This window comes from Pseudophryne corroboree, chromosome 3, assembly GCF_028390025.1.
Source record: "Pseudophryne corroboree isolate aPseCor3 chromosome 3, aPseCor3.hap2, whole genome shotgun sequence".
Lineage (NCBI taxonomy): Eukaryota > Metazoa > Chordata > Amphibia > Anura > Myobatrachidae > Pseudophryne > Pseudophryne corroboree.
In genome coordinates, this window is record NC_086446.1 from 23,047,858 (window position 1) to 23,063,543 (window position 15,686).

The 15,686-nt window shown below is 48.6% G+C and overlaps 1 protein-coding gene across 2 annotated transcripts in view; it reads left to right on the plus strand.

Moving 5' to 3' along the window:
- Nucleotides 1–383: 383 nt before the first annotated feature.
- LOC135054559 (zinc finger protein 271-like) overlaps nucleotides 384–15,686 on the plus strand; it is a 56,845-nt gene continuing 41,542 nt past the window's right edge. For both annotated transcript variants that reach the window (XM_063957713.1, XM_063957714.1), the window contains exon 1: nucleotides 384–489. The gene's annotated coding sequence lies outside the window, so the exon portion shown is untranslated. The remainder of the gene's footprint in view (nucleotides 490–15,686) is intronic.

Genomic DNA, 15,686 nt, shown 5'->3' on the forward strand with positions numbered 1-15,686 from the left:
ATAAGAAAGGTGTTTCACCACAGGTGATGGCAATCATACAGGAAAGTCCAGGAACAGAGCATTTTCTCCCTCATGGAGAGGGTCAGGTAGGCAAAGTATGTAATAATATCATTACCTGCTGCCAGACACAGCAATGGCTGCTCTCTGCTCCTGCTGCCTTGTGTTCTGGGAATGATAGAAGTAAATCGGAGCGCAGACCAGGGGAAAATGGCCGCCGCTCCTGACGTCACTACACGACCAGGGAACCTATTGCTGCTGCAGCAGCTGCATAATTGGTCTACAAGAAAATGGCCGACGGCCTCCTGCACTGAGGACATGTATAGTAATATTCGTTACAGAGGGCGGTGCTGTGGCCGGGGTGTAGGAGGGGAGGGGCCAGACGCTAGGTAGCAGCCTGTGCCGATTACAGTTTACTTCCGGCCTTACTTCCACACACAGGAAGTGAGTTTCTATCGACTGCTGCAGCCTTCGAGTGTCCGTGGAGATCAGGTAATGGCGTCTTACTATACAGGGGGAGCAGCCTGTGGTGTCCTGTATTTCTTATACAGGGGGAGCAGCCTGTGGTGTCCTGTTGTTACTATACAGGTGGAGCAGCCTGTGGTGTCCTGTTGTTACTATACAGGTGGAGCAGCCTGTGTTGTCCTGTTGTTACTATACAGGTGGAGCAGCCTGTGGTATTCAGTTAATATTATTGTACAGAGGGAGCAGCCTGTGGTGTCCTGTTATTCTTATACAGGTGGAGCATCCTGTGGTGTCCTGTTAATATTATTATACAGGGGGAGCAGCCTGTGGTATCCTATTTTCTCTTACGTACTAGAGGATGCTGGGGACTCCGTAAGGACCATGGGGTATAGACGGGCTTCGCAGGAGACATGAGCACTATAAAGAACTTTTAGTATGGGTGTGCACTGGCTCCTCCCTCTATGCCCCTCCTCCAGACCTCAGTTAGAGAACTGTGCCCAGAGGAGACTGGGTGCATTACAGAGGAGCTCTCCAGAGTTTCTCTGATAAATGAATCTTGTTAGGTTTTTTATTTTCAGGGAGCCCTGCTGGCAACAGGCTCCCTGCATCGTGGGACTGAGGAGAAAGAAGCAGTCCTACTTAAATGATAGGCTTTGCTTCTTAGGCTACTGGACACCATTAGCTCCAGAGGGATGGGAACGCAGGTCTCCCCTCGCCGTTCGTCTCAGAGCCGCGCCGCCGTCCTCCTCACAGAGCCGGAAGATAGAAGCCGGGTGAGTATAAGAAGAAAGAAGCCTTCAAAAGCGGCAGAAGACTTCAGATCTTCACGCCATTGCTCCCACACAACACACACAGAGCAGGCACAGATGGGTGCAGGGGGGGTGCCCTGGGCAGCAATAAACTTCAAGGCTGGCATATTAGTATACATTAGGCTGCGGAGGCAGAAAATAGTAAAACCCCCGCCATTTTTTGCAATATAGAGCGGGACCGAAGCCCGCCGCTGGAGGGGGCGGAGCTTGATCCCTAAGCACTAACCAGCGCCATTTTCTCCACAGAAGCTGCAGAGACGCTGGCTCCCCGGACTCTCCCCTGCTGAACACGGATCAGAGGGCTGAAAAACAGGAGGGGGGCACAATTATTGGCGCAGTGAGTGGGGAGATTGTTTATTATAACTGAAAAGCGCTATCTGGTGTTATTCCAGTATAAGGGGTGCTGGGTGTGTGCTGGCATACTCTCTCTCTCCAAAGGGCCTGGTTGGGGGATTGTCCCCTTATAGTTATATCCCGGTGTGTGTGGGGTGTCAGTGCATGCGTGTCGGCATGTTTGAAGCGGAAGGCTCGTCCAAGGAGGAGGTGGAGCAGATGAGTGCTGAGTCCCTGTCAGTGGTGCCGACTCAAGAGTGGATGGATATGTGGCATATGTTAAATGCAAGTGTGGCATCATTACATAAGAGACTGGACAAAGCAGAGGCCAGGGACACAACAGGGGGTCAATCCACGGATTGGACCGACTCACAGGGCCCTTCAGGGTCTCAGAAACGTCCCTTGTCACAAATAGTAGACACGGATACCGACAGAGAGTCTGACTCCAGTGTTGACTATGATGAAGCTAGATTGCACCCTAGGGTGACAAAAAGTATTCAATGTATGATAATTGCAATAAAGGATGTTTTTTATATCACTGATGAACCATCTGTTCCCGACACGAGGGTGCACATGTTTAAGGGGAAGAAGCAAGTAGTAACCTTTCCCCCATCTCATGAACTTAACGAGTTATTTGAGAAGGCTTGGGAAACTCCAGATAAGAGACTGCAGATTCCCAAAAGGGTTCTTATGGCGTACCCTTTCTCTACGCAGGACAGGGTACGTTGGGAATCCTCTCCCAGAGTGGACAAGGCTTTAACACGCCTGTCCAAAAAGGTGGCGCTGCCATCTCCAGACACGGCGGTCCTCAAGGATCCTGCAGACCGCAAGCAGGAGACTACTTTAAAGTCTATTTATACACATACTGGTGCTTTGCTCAGACCGGCAATTGCGTCGGCATGGGTATGTAGCGCAGTTGCAGCTTGGACAGATACCTTGTCAGCTGACCTTGATACCCTAGATAGGGATACCGTTTTATTAACTTTAGCCCATATTAAGGACGCGGTCTTATATATGAGAGAAGCTCAAAGAGACATTGGATTGCTGGGTTCCAGAGCCAATGCCATGGCTATTTCTGCGAGACGAGCCGTATGGACCCGCCAATGGACGGGTGATGCAGACTCAAAAAAGCATATGGAGGTTTTACCTTACAAGGGTGAAGTGTTGTTTGGGGAGGGGCTCGCGGACCTGGTTTACACAGCTACAGCGGGTAAATCTACCTTTTTTACCTTTTGTTCCCCAACAGCATAGGAAAACCCCACCGTATCAGATGCAGTCCTTTCGGTCGCAAAAGTACAGAAGAGGTCGGGGCTCCTCCTTCCTTACCAGAGGTAAGGGTAGAGGAAAAAGAACACCTGCTTCGGCTGGTTCCCAGGAGCAGAAGTCCTCCCCGGCTTCTACAAAATCCACCGCATGACGCTGGGGCTCCCCTACGGGAGTCCGCACCGGTGGGGGCACGCCTTCGACTCTTCAGCCAGGTCTGGGTTCGGTCAGACGTGGATCCTTGGGTGATGGAAATTGTTTCCCAAGGCTACAGGCTGGAATTCGAAGAGGTGCCCCCGCACCGATTTTTCAAGTCGGCCTTACCAGCTTCTTCTCCAGAGAGGTAAGTAGTGTTAAATGCAATTCAAACACTGTGTCAACAGCAAGTGATTGTCAGGGTTCCCCTGCACCACCAGGAAAAAGGATATTATTTGACCCTGTTTGTGGTCCTGAAGCCGGATGGTTCGGTCAGACCCATTTTAAATCTAAAATCCCTAAACCTGTACTTGAAACGATTCAAACTCAAGATGGAATCGCTCCGAGCTGTAATATCCAGCCTGGAAGGGGGGGATTTTATGGTGTCGCTAGACATAAAGGATGCGTACCTTCATGTTCCCATATATCCCTCTCATCAGGAGTACCTGAGATTCGCTGTACAGGACTGTCATTACCAGTTTCAGACGTTGCCGTTTGGGCTTTCCACGGCCCCGAGGATTTTCATCAAGGTAATGGCGGAAATTATGGTGATCCTGCGCAGACAAGGAGTCACAATTATCCCATACTTGGACGATCTCCTGATAAAGGAGAGATCCAGAGATAGAAGACCAATAAACTGCTTTCACAGCGCCTCAGGAATAGATAACTAATAAATAAAAAACAGATTTCCCTGATAGATGCGCAGCTGAAAAACACTATGTGAGTGTTTATAAGGAAACAGATTAAACAAAAGAAACAGCTGCGCAATATACCGGTAAAAACAAAGAAGGGGTATAAGAGCCGATGTATATAGGATAGATTTATTAACCATAAATGCAATAAGACAATTGATTAACAATCAAATTATAACAATACATAAAACATTAAAAATGCATAGATAAAAAGCACACCTCGAATCAGTATATCCCCCTCAATGGAGCGACAGCTGTTTTAATTCTCTGAGTAAATGTCCACACATAGTATGAAGCTCAGCTGATATGTTCATTATGGAGCAATTAACAACGGGCAGTCCCGAAATTATAGGCACAAAGCTGGATGCTGAAGATATCGTGAAAAAGCTCAGCTGAGTGTATGACTTATAAGGCAATTATAACGGGCAGTCCCGATTGTAAGCACAAAGTAGGATGATGAAAGTGAGTTGATACCTCTCCTTATGTGGGCTGGTCCAAAGCCGAGCGTCCTCGGCTGTGTGTCCTGCAGTGCCCACTGATGCGAATGCCGTAGAGGAGAGGGAGCCGTAAATTCACTAAGAAGTTGAAGCTGTATATTGGTATGGACGGCTGACGGGGAGAACGGACCCGCAACTGCTCTTACAATCACTGTGGTTTGCTTCCGAAAGTGGATACCTTTGCAAGTCCCGCCTCCTTCAGCACACCTTGCAAAGGTATCCACTTTCGGAAGCAAACCACAGTGGATACTGGAGGAAGTATGTCTCTTGGTGTGAAACCAAGAATGCTTCTACGGAAGATTTTCATCTGGGCTGTATTCTCCACTTCCTACAGACAGGAGTGGATATGGGCCTGAAGTTAGGGCCGAAATCTGTACCTTTAATGGAGCCTATCTATCTTATTTCAGAAGAAATTGGCTTCTCTCCCAGAAGTCCAAACTTTTGTGAAGGGAGTGCTGCACATCCAGCCTCCTTTTGTGCCCCCAGTGGCACCATGGGACCTTAACGTGGTGTTACAGTTCCTTAAATCACACTGGTTTGATCCTCTTCAAACTGTTGAATTAAAGTTTCTCACTTGGAATGTGGTCATGTTATTGGCCTTGGCATCTGCAAGTCGGGTGTCCGAATTGGCGGCCTTGTCTCACAAGAGCCCATATTTGATTTTCCATGTGGATAGAGCAGAATTGAGGACTCGTCCTCAATTTTTGCCTAAAGTGGTGTCTTCATTTCATATGAACCAAACTATCGTGGTGCCTGTGGCTACGAGTGACTTGGAAGACTCCAAGTCCCTGGATGTAGTCAGGGCTTTAAAGATTTATGTGGCCAGGACGGCTAGGGTTAGGAAAACAGAGGCTCTGTTTGTCCTGTATGCAGCCAACAAGATTGGCGCGCCTGCTTCGAAGCAGACTATTGCTCACTGGATCTGTAACACGATTCAGCAGGCGCATTCTACGGCGGGATTGCCGTTACCGAAATCGGTTAAAGCCCATTCCACTAGGAAGGTGGGCTCTTCTTGGGCGGCTGCCCGAGGGGTCTCGGCACTACAGCTGTGCCGAGCTGCTACTTGGTCGGGGTCAAACACCTTTGCAAAGTTCTTGTTAGGCGCCGGGGTCCGCTCGTCGGTGCGGCCCGGCGCCTAGCAACCAGGGACGCCGTGCGCGTACAGCCGCCGGCTCCCTGGCAACGCTAGACGCCGGGCGCACGGAGCCGCTCTGACCCTAACAACGGGGATGCCACGTTCGGGCCGCGTTCCCCGTTGCTGGGTCTGTTCTAATTGTATTATGGTGTGCTGGCCGTGCAGCATGCAAGCTGCACGGCATTACTTGTGATTACCCAGTCTGGCTCCTGATTGGGGAGCTCACAGTTATAAGCACCCTTTGGACTTCTCACAGACGCCGGTGATAGCTTCCTGTTTGCCTGTGTCAGTTGCAGAGAGTTTCCAGTCCTGCTCAATCCGGTTGTTCCTGTCCTCAGTGGTCCTGTACTCGGAAATTTGTCATCTATTCCTGGAGTCTGACCGAGCACCTTTAACATCCTGTGGTGTTCGTGAGTCGCGGCGCAGCCGTGTGTTGCGGCTTGTCCGCTTACTGTTTATTATTTAGTATTTTTGTGTTCTGGAGCTTTTGCGGAGGATTCCGCTCCCACAGATCTACTCTGGTATCCAGCGGTGCTGGATAGGAGTAACGGATCAGTGGATCTTTGGTTGTCCTTTTCCCTGGCGGCTAGTCCGCACATACCTTTGGTTTAAGTTAGTTAGCTTGTAACCCCTGGCCTGGTTGCTTAGTCAGAGGGCCCCTTGTTATCACCCTGTCTCGGATTTCCCTTTGTCACCCATTAAGACCTGAGGGGGCATCGGGGTTGGGCAGACATAATCCGCCCTTCGAACGCGGCTGCCATGGGCTCAAGCAACCATAGTCTCGCAGGGGATTTCTGATAACACGGGCGAGACAACGGAGTTAGGGCGCCAGGGGTTACTAGGCTCTCCTGCTCCCACAACCAGCATATCTTCCCAGTACTCAGACCTCTGCCATAAGATCTCCTCTGGTCTGGAGTACGGGAATCATAACATTATCACCGGCCAGACAAAAAAAAAAATTAAAATTAACAGGAGTTAATTTTTTTTCCACTTATTCAGTTGGGAGATTTTGTCGGCCTCATGAATCCCACCGGTGTTGGGCCAAATCCTGGCCAGCTTCTAGTTAGTCAGATTCAAGAACTTACTCAGATGGTTCAGGATCTTTCCCTCCGGGTGAGGTCACAGGAAGATCTGTTACGGACTTCCCCGAGGGTCATCCCTGAACCAAAAATGCATCTGCCTGACCGTTTTTCTGGGGATAGAAAACAGTTTTTTAATTTTAAAGAGTCTTGTAAACTTTATTTTCGTTTAAGACCAGTCTCCTCAGGTACGGAGGCTCAGCGGGTTGGAATTATTATTTCTCTGCTTCAGGGGGATCCTCAGACCTGGGCTTTTGGTTTAAAGACAGACGATCCGGCCTTATTGTCTGTAGACGCCTTTTTAAAATCTTTAGGGCTATTGTATGACGACCCTGATAGAGAGGCGTCTGCTGAGAGTCAGTTGCGTGCTCTCAGACAGGGTAGGAATCCCGCAGAGATTTATTGTACGGAGTTTCGCCGTTGGTCGAACGACTGTGGATGGAATGACCCAGCCCTGCGCAGTCAGTTTCGCCTCGGCTTATCTGAATCTATAAAAGACAGTCTCCTTCAGTATCCCGCTCCTGAGACTCTCGATAAACTCATGGAGCTCTCTATTAAGATAGATCGTCGGCTCAGAGAGCGGAGGGCTGAAAAAGGAGCATCTGTCGGGTCTACTCCTTGTGTTTTTCCATTCCTGTGGACATGGAGGAGCCTATGCAGATAGGTCTCTCCAAATTGTCTCCTGAAGAAAGAACCAGGAGGCAAAATTCTGGTCTTTGTTTATACTGTGGAGGTAAGGGACATTTTGCCCGTAGTTGTCCGAACAAGTCGGGAAACTTCCCGACCAAGTGAGTTGTGAGGGGGTTCACTTTGGTCTGCAGCTTATCTCCTCAAATAATTCACTGTTAGTTCCTGCTAAAGTTTCCTTTGGCAGCCTCTGTTCCTCGGTCTCTGCTTTTGTGGACAGTGGAGCTGCAGGGAACTTTATGGATTTAACATGGGCCAAGGCCTTAGGTATTCCTCAGTTAACCTTGGGTAGGTGTGTCACCATGCATGGTTTGGATGGGAGTCCCTTGTCCAATGGGGTTATTTCTCTCTGTACACCTCCCGTTGTACTTTCGGTAGGAGCCCTGCATTCTGAAAAGATTGAGTTTTTCCTTACCCATTGTCCAGCAGTTCCTGTGGTTCTGGGTCACCCTTGGCTGGCCTTTCATAATCCCATCATTGATTGGCAGTCGGGGGAGATCTTACAATGGGGTACCATCTGTAATAAAGAATGTATTACGCTTCCTATCCGAGTAGCTGCCGCCGTTCCCGCACCCATTCCTGTGGAATACCAGGATTTTGTTGATGTATTTTCCAAGGGCAATGCGGATATTCTGCCTCCCCATAGGCCTTATGATTGTGCCATTGAGCTAATCCCTGGTGCCACGTTGCCTAAAGGAAGGTTATATGCATTGTCTGGTCCTGAAACTGTGGCCATGAATGAGTATGTGAAAGAAAGCCTTGGGAAAGGATTTATCAGGCCATCTAAATCCCCTTTAAGTGCAGGTTTCTTCTTCGTAGAGAAGAAGGATGGTTCACTCAGACCCTGCATTGACTTTAGAGCTTTGAATAAAATCTCAGTAAAGAATACTTACCCTCTGCCGCTGATCTCTGTCCTCTTTGATCAGCTACGTTCGGCTGTGATTTTTTTCTAAGATTGACCTGAGAGGAGCATATAACCTCATCAGAATCAAGTCAGGGGATGAGTGGAAAACGGCATTCAGTACTCAGTCAGGCCACTATGAGTATCTGGTTATGCCATTCGGCCTGTCTAACGCTCCGGCAGTTTTCCAGGATCTCATTAACGATGTGCTCCGTGAATTTCTTGGAAGATTCGTTGTAGTCTACTTAGACGATATTTTGATATATTCTGACTCTGTAGAACAACATGTTACCCAGGTGCGTCAGGTTCTAAAAAAATTACGTGAAAATCACCTATATGCCAAGCTGGAGAAGTGTGAATTTCATGTCACGGAGGTATCCTTTTTAGGGTACATTATTTCCCCTCGGGGATTCTGTATGTAACCAAAGATGCTCCAAGCCATCCTTAGTTGGGCGCAACCCACCAACTTAAAAGCAATTCAGCGCTTTTTAGGGTTTGCGAACTACTATAGAAGATTTATTCACTCTTTCTCTGACCTAGTTGCTCCCATTGTGGCACTGACTAAGAAGGGAGCAGATCCTACCAATTGGTCACGTGAAGCTGAGTTATCTTATCAGGCCTTGAAACAAGCCTTTGTCTCAGCCCCTGTCCTCAGACATCCCAACCCAGAATTGCCTTTCATTGTTGAGGTTGATGCCTCGGAGGTTGGAGTAGGGGCTATCCTATCTCAGAAGGATCCGGATTCCCTTGAATTACATCCTTGTGCCTTTATGTCCAGGAAATTCTCATCTGCAGAATCCAACTACGATGTTGGTAACCGGGAATTGCTGGCTATTAAATGGGCTTTCGAGGAGTGGAGGCATTGGCTTGAAGGAGCGACTCATACCATTTCAGTTTTGACTGATCACAAAAATCTTCAATACATTGAATCAGCTAAACGACTGAATGCCCGGCAGGCTCGTTGGGCTTTATTTTTTACTCGTTTCATATTCATTATCCCCTTCAGGCCAGGTTCCAAGAATACTAAGGCAGATGCCCTGTCACGCAGTTTTCTTCCAGTTCAAGACAACAGTCCTGTTACTCCCATACTTCCGTCTTCAGTCATTCGGGCAGGCCTCACACAGGATGTATTTACCCAGTTAAAGCTGCTTCAACATCAAGCTCCTGGAAATACTCCTGCTGGTCGTCTTTTTGTCCCTGAGTTTTTGAGAGCAACTGTTTTGACGGAGTTTCATGATAGCAAAGTTGCCGGGCATCCGGGAATCGCTAAGACTTTGGAATTAGTCTCCCGCTCAGTATGGTGGCCTGGTCTTTCCAAAGACATTAAAGAGTTTGTTTTTTCGTGTCAGGTCTGTGCACAGCATAAAGTTCCCCGTTCTTTGCCTATCGGTCAACTTATGCCCTTGAATGTTCCTCTTAGGCCATGGTCGCATATCTCCATGGATTTTGTGGTGGACCTCCCTCTGTCAGCCGGATGCCGAGTCATATGGGTGGTAGTGGACCGTTTTAGCAAAATGGCCCATTTCATTGCTCTTCCCCGATTGCCATCTGCCCAGGGATTGGCAGTCTTGTTCCTCCGCCATGTTTTCAGACTCCATGGCTTACCCACTGATATTGTTTCTGATCGGGGTCCACAATTCATTGCACAATTTTGGAAGTCTTTTTGTGCTTCATTAAAGATGAAATTATCTTTAACGTCCGGCTATCATCCCCAATCCAATGGGCAGACTGAGCGAGTTAATCAATCTCTAAAACAATATTTGCGTTTGTACTCGGCCAAACTCCAAAATGACTAGTCTGAGTTTCTTCCATTGGCGGAGTTTGCTTATAATAATGCCTGTCATTCTTCCACCAATGTGTCTCCATTTTTTGCAGTTTTTGGTTTTCACCCCAGAGCTAATTCATTTTTTCAACATTCCTCTGTCTCCTCACTGGCCCTGACCTCTCATCTTAAACTTATTTGGAGAAAAGTGCACCTGGCTCTCAGAAAAGCGGCATTCCGGGAAAAAAGATTTTCTGACAGGCTCCGGCGGCCGTGCACTTTTAAAGTAGGAGATAGGGTGTGGTTGTCGACTCGCAACATTAAACTTCGACAAACCTCAGCCAGATTGGGTCCTAAATTTATTGGACCATTTCACATTATCAAAAAAGTCAATCCAGTTGCTTTCCGGTTACGTTTACCAAAAACTTTACGGATCGGAAATACCTTCCATTGCTCATTGCTGAAACCATATGTTTCGTCCAGTAGATTTCCTCGTAAAATATCTCAGGGGAGATCACCAATAAATGTACAGGGTCAGCAGGAGTTCTTGGTGGAGAAGGTTCTCGATTCCAAGTTGTCCCGGGGTCGGCTTTATTTTTTGGTACATTGGAGAGGTTATGGGCCAGAGGAAAGGTCTTGGGTCCTGGATGAGGATCTTCATGCCCCGAGGCTCAAAAGGGCATTTTTTCGAGAATTTCCTCAGAAACCTGGCTTTAGGGGTTCCTTGACCCCTCCTCAAGGGGGGGGTACTGTTAGGCGCCGGGGTCCGCTCGTCGGTGCGGCCCGGCGCCTAGCAACCAGGGACGCCGTGCGCGTACAGCCGCCGGCTCCCTGGCAACGCTAGACGCCGGGCGCACGGAGCCGCTCTGACCCTAGCAACGGGGACGCCACGTTCGGGCCGCGTTCCCCGTTGCTGGGTCTGTTCTAATTGTATTATGGTGTGCTGGCCGTGCAGCATGCAAGCTGCACGGCATTACTTGTGATTACCCAGTCTGGCTCCTGATTGGGGAGCTCACAGTTATAAGCACCCTTTGGACTTCTCACAGACGCCGGTGATAGCTTCCTGTTTGCCTGTGTCAGTTGCAGAGAGTTTCCAGTCCTGCTCAATCCGGTTGTTCCTGTCCTCAGTGGTCCTGTACTCGGAAATTTGTAATCTATTCCTGGAGTCTGACCGAGCACCTTTAACATCCTGTGGTGTTCGTGAGTCGCGGCGCAGCCGTGTGTTGCGGCTTGTCCGCTTACTGTTTATTATTTAGTATTTTTGTGTTCTGGAGCTTTTGCGGAGGATTCCGCTCCCACAGATCCACTCTGGCATCCAGCGGTGCTGGATAGGAGTAACGGATCAGTGGATCTTTGGTTGTCCTTTTCCCTGGCGGCTAGTCCGCACATACCTTTTGGTTTAAGTTAGTTAGCTTGTAACCCCTGGCCTGGTTGCTTAGTCAGAGGGCCCCTTGTTATCACCCTGTCTCGGATTTCCCTTTGTCTCCCATTAAGACCTGTGGGGGCATCGGGGTTGGGCAGACATAATCCGCCCTTCGAACGCGGCTGCCATGGGCTCAAGCAACCATAGTCTCGCAGGGGATTTCTGATAACACGGGCGAGACAACGGAGTTAGGGCGCCAGGGGTTACTAGGCTCTCCTGCTCCCACAACCAGCATATCTTCCCAGTACTCAGACCTCTGCCATAAGATCTCCTCTGGTCTGGAGTACGGGAATCATAACCGTTCTATAAGTTTGATAGCCTGGCTGAGGAGGACCTCATGTTTGCTCAATCGGTGCTGCAGAGTCATCCGCACTCTCCCGCCCGTTTGGGAGCTTTGGTATAATCCCCATGGTCCTTACGGAGTCCCAGCATCCTCTAGGACATTAGAGAAAATAAGATTTTAAACCTATCGGTAAATCTTTTTCTCGTAGTCCGTAGAGGATGCTGGGCGCCCGTCTGTAACATGATTCAGCAGGATCATTCTACGGCTGGATTGCCGTTACCAAATTCAGTTAAGGCCCATTCCACTAGGAAGGTGGTCTCTTCTTGGGCGGCTGCCCGAGGGGTCTCGGCTTTACAGTTGTGCCGAGCAGCTACTTGGTCGGGTTCAAACACTTTTGCTAAATTCTACAAGTTTGATACCCTGACTGATGAGGACTTCGCGTTTGCTCAATCGGTGCTGCAGAGTCATCCGCACTCTCCCGCCCGGTTTGGGGCTTTGGTATAAACCCCATGGTCCTTACGGAGTCCCCAGCATCCTCTAGGACGTAAGAGAAAATACGATTTTAAACCTACCGGTAAATCTTTTTCTCCTAGTCCGTAGAGGATGCGGACTTACTCTGCAAGACTTGTATATAGTTGTTGCTTACATAAGGGTTATGTTAAGATCAGTCTTGGACTGATGCTGTTTTTTGTTCATACTGTTAACTCAGGGATGGGGAACCTTCGGCCCTCCAGCTGTTGAACTACACATCCCAGCATGCCCTGCAACAGTTTTAGCATGCCATATAGCAAAACTGTAGCAAGGCATGCTGGTATGTGTAGTTCAACAACAGCTGGAGGGCCGAAGGTTCCCCATCTCTGTGTTAACTGGTTGCATAGTTCCAGGTTATATGGTATGATTGGTGTGGGCTGGTATGAATCTTGCCCTTAGATTTACGAAGTCCTTTCCTCGTATTGTCCATCTCCTCTGGGCACAGTTCTCTAACTGAGGTCTGGAGGAGGGGCATAGAGGGAGGAGCCAGTGGACACCCATACTAAAAGTTCTTTATAGTGCCCATGTCTCCTGCGGAGCCCGTCTATACCCCATGGTCCTTACGGAGTCCCCAGCATCCTCTACGGACTAGGAGAAAAAGATTTACCGGTAGGTTTAAAATATTATTATTATTATTATTTTCTCATACGTCCTAGAGGATGCTGGGGTCCACTTCATGACCATGGGGTATAGATGGTACCGCAGGAGCCATGGGCACTCTTAAGACTTTTCAATGGGTGTGAACTGGCTCCTCCCTCTATGCCCCTCCTCCAGACTTCAGTTTTAGAAATGTGCCCAGGGAGACTGGATGCACTCCAGGGGAGCTCTACTGAGCTTCTCTGAAAAGACTTATGTTAGGTTCTTTATTTTCAGGGAGATCTGCTGGCAACAGTCTCCCTGCTTCGTGGGACTGAGTTGGCAGAAGTAGGAACCAACTTCCTGAAGAGTTTCATGGCTCTGCTTCTGGCTGACAGGACACCGTTAGCTCCTGAAGGGTACTGAACACTAGCCGTGTCTAGATGCTCACTCCCACAGCACGCCGTCACCCACCTCACAGAGCCAGAAGTCAGAAGACAGGTGAGTAGAAAAAGACAGATCTTCAATCAAGAAAAGTGACTGCTGAAGTACAGCGCGGCTGGCGGGAGCGCAGTGCGCCATTGCTGCCAACACACACAGGCACTGCAGGGCGCGGGGGGCGCCCTGGGCAGCAAAAACACCTCCTAGAAACTGGCAAAAAGGGGGCATAAGATGCCCAGGCACAGCCCTACCCCTGCCAGTATAAATATTATGAAAAGTTTCTGAGGTAAAAATGGCGGAGCTTCTTCCTCAGGCAGCCAGCACACTGCTCAGCGCCATTTTCTCTCTCCTCAGGCTGCAGAGACATCGCTGGTACTCCTTCACTTCTGACTACAAGTATCAGGGTGCAAAACAGGGGGGGGGGGGGGGCACAAGCGAATTTGGTGCTTTACAAGTGTGTTTTACTGTGTAAAAAGCACTGCATGTCAGTGGGCATTCTGTGTTCACAGGCATTAGAAACTGGCGCTGGGGTTGTGAACTGGCTGCTCCTAAACTGTGTCCCTCTGACAGATTTTACTGTGGGTCTGTACCCTATAAGTCCCAGTGTGTCTGTGTGTGTGTTGTACACGACGTGTGTAAGACATGTCAGAGGCAGGGAGTTCCTCCTCCTCGGAAATAATTTTAGGGTCACAGAAGTGTAATGTGGTGGCGCTGTGGGCACACCAAGAGCCTGCATGGGTGAAAGAAATACGTGATAGTATGCATCATATCAATAGGAGATTAGATAAGTCTGAATCTCATGCTGAGTGCTGGAGAAAATCTGTGGATGATGTGATTTTTCAGGGCTCTGTTCTTCCATCCGCAGGCAACCCCTCTGGGTCACATAAGAGACCATTTGCAAATATTGTGAATACTGATACCGACGCGGACACTGATTCATGTGTCGACGATAGTGACTCCAAAGAAATCATAAATTGAAAAAAAAATATACAATATATGATTGTGGCTATAAGGGAAGTTCTGGAAGTCACGGAAGCCACTCCTGTACCTCAGAAGAAGGCTTATTTCTATGAAGAAAAGAAATCTAAGGTCACTTTCCCTCCTTCCCACAAGCTTAATACACTCTTTGAAGGGATGTGGGTGAATCCCGAAAATAAATTTCGTATTCCCAAGAGAATTCAGATAGCTTATCCTTTCCCGGTGGAGGACAGGAAAAAATGGGAGTACCCACTGTGTTAGACAGTGCACTGTCCAGGTTGACAAAGAAGGTAATTCTCCCTGCACCTGGCACGGCTTCACTAAAAGAGCCGGCAGACCGAAAGATGTAAACTACATTGAAATCCATTTATGTTGCCAATGGTACGCTGCTCAGGTCCACAATTGCTAGCGCGTGGGTGAGTCGCGCTATTGAAAAATGGTCAGAAAGCGTGTCATCAGAAATTGACACAATTGATAAAGATGAGATACTCCTTAAGTTAGGGAATATCAAAGACGCTGCCGCATACATGCTAGAAGCGATGAAAGATATTGGACTGTTGAGTTCACAAGCCGCTACCATGGCAGTATCTGCTCGGCAGGCGTTGTGGATTCGCCAGTGGAACGCGGATGCAGATTCCAAAAGAAATATGGAGGCTCTCCCATATAAAGGTGAGGCCTTATTTGGCGATGGATGCGTTGGTCTCAGCGGCTACCGCAGGTAAGTAGACATTTTTATCCTCTGCGCCTGCACCGGCAAAAAATACATATCACCCGCACATGCAGTCCTTTCGGCCCAATAAATACAAAAAAGCGAGAGGTTCCCCCTTCTTTGTGGGTAGGGGAAGGGGAAAGGGAAAGAAGTCCACAGTAGCTTCAGGTTCCCAGGAGCAGAAATCTACCCCTACTTCTGCCAAATCTTCAGCATGACGCTGGGGCTTCTTTGCGGGAGGCCGCTCGGGTGGGGGCACGTCTCAAACTGTTCAGCCAAGGTTGGATTCTGTCTGGCCTGGATCCCTGGGTATTGCAAATAGTGTCCCAGGGATACAAGCTGGCGTTTTAAGACGTTCCCCCATGCCGATTTTTCAAATCGACCTTGCCAGCTTCTCTTCCAGAAAGGGAAGCAGTAACGGCGGCAATCCAAAAATTATGTCAGGATCAGGTCATAGTCCTGGTACCTTTGTCACAACAAGGGGAGGGGTTTTATTCAAACTTTTTTGTAGTTCCGAAGCTGGACTGCTCGGTCAGACCGATCCTAAACATGAAAAATCTGAATCTCCATTTTGAACTTGAATCGTTTCAAGTAGAATCACTGAGGGCAGTGATTTCCAGTCTGTAGGAGGGGGACTACATGGTGTCTGTAGACATAAAAGATGCTTACCTGCATGTTCCCATTTATCCTCCTCACCAGGCTTATCTGAGATTTGCGGTTCAGGATTGCCATTACCAATTCCAGATGTTACCGTTCGCTCTCTCCACGGCGCCGAGGGAATTCACCAAGGTGTTGGCGGAGATGATGGTTCTCCTGCGTCAAAAAGGAGTCAATATAATTCCTTATCTAGACGACCTCCTGATAAAGGCGAGATACATGGAGCAGTTGTTACAAAACATCACACTCTCCCTGTCAATAATCCAACAACAC